Consider the following 1642-nt stretch of genomic DNA (forward strand, 5'->3'; position numbering starts at 1 on the left):
TGTGTGTGTGTGTGTGTGAGTGTGTGTGTTTGTGTATATGTACATTTATATTTTATTGTGTATATATATATATATATATATATTCATCTACGCATATTGTAGTTTTGGAAAAAATTGTACATATTATACACACATGTTTACGTATGGCGCGCATTATATTCCCGTGCATATGTGTGCACAAGTAGGTAATGTTCCTGTATATATTATACACACATTGTTTATGTATGGCGCGCATTATTTTCCCGTGCATATGTGTGTACAAGTAGGTTTCCTTACCGATGTGAATTTGGTTTCCTGAAAGTTTGATTTCAGTGTCAATTGCAGCCGAGTTCGTTCCAGAACACCCCGTTTTTCATACACACATCGCTGTTGCTTTTCTTTGGTAGTAGATCGTAGCTAAATACTACTTGTCTGTTCCCCTATGTATTTGCCAGAGACTTGAAGGTGATTCTTCTCGGCTCTAGTGGTGCAGGCAAGACTTCTCTTCTTACCCGATATATGCAAGGCAACTTCACCGATAATCCATCGGTATGTGCCTGCCCGGTTTGTAAATAGTATATACCTTTGTTGGTAGCGACATATCTTTATATCTAGATCGAGGTCGTTTTTATAATTTGCACAAGCAGTAGTTCGCCTGCGTTGCGGTGTATAAGGTGCCTCTAGCGATACTACGTCACGCCGGTATGCGTCTTCTTATGTATATATACACGCCTCATAGTCACGCTTAAAATGAAGGATACATCCAATGACAGTGTTATACGTGTATATGATTAGACATCACAGTGTTTTACTATATGTACAGGCCTGGCTTTCTTTACGCGCTTGCCATAGATATAAGCAACTTATTTACGATCCATTGGTTTGTCACTGTACACATATTTGCGTAAAACATACGTATATCGGCGCTCAATACATACTTGGGAGGCATATATGCATCTATATATTAAATGCTCTGTCAACTGTTGCTGTACCGGCTATATCAGTATTCAATCTGCTTGGGCGTTCGTCTGCAGTTTGAATTACGGCTCATAGGCCCCCACCCTTGCCATTACCCTTGATACATTCCGTCCGGTTTAAAGAAATCTGTTATCGGTGTGTGTATCTATCTAAATCTAAGCCTAGTACCATTGCCTTCTTAAACCCAATCATCAACAGACCATCGGCGCTTCCTTTCAACTGAAAACATGGAAAAACTATAAACTAGGACTCTGGGTATGTGTGGTTTTATGTACACATGGTCACAAGTGTTTATGTGTACGCGCTCGTACGTGTGAGTGAATGTGTACATTCACACCGTTCACACCGCACATAAAAGGTTAATCCGTTTAAGGTGTACGGTGCGTAGTTGTGGCTCGTGGTTTGTATATAACTGGTCGTATGTCTCGATTCGCATCAGTCCTCTCATCACCTCATTTCAGTAGACCGCTCTGAAATAAGTCCTCATTATATGCACTCATGTATCTCACCCAACACCACAGATCACCGGGTAGATATAGATGCAAGAACACACACACACACACACATATATATATATATATATATATTATAATATTTTTATATTATTCTATTATTATATTATATTATATTATTATATTATACTATATATATATATATATATATATATGCGAAGGGCGTCGTACCC

This window comes from Sphaeroforma arctica, assembly GCF_001186125.1.
Source record: "Sphaeroforma arctica JP610 unplaced genomic scaffold supercont1.288, whole genome shotgun sequence".
NCBI classification, from domain to species: Eukaryota; class Ichthyosporea; order Ichthyophonida; genus Sphaeroforma; species Sphaeroforma arctica.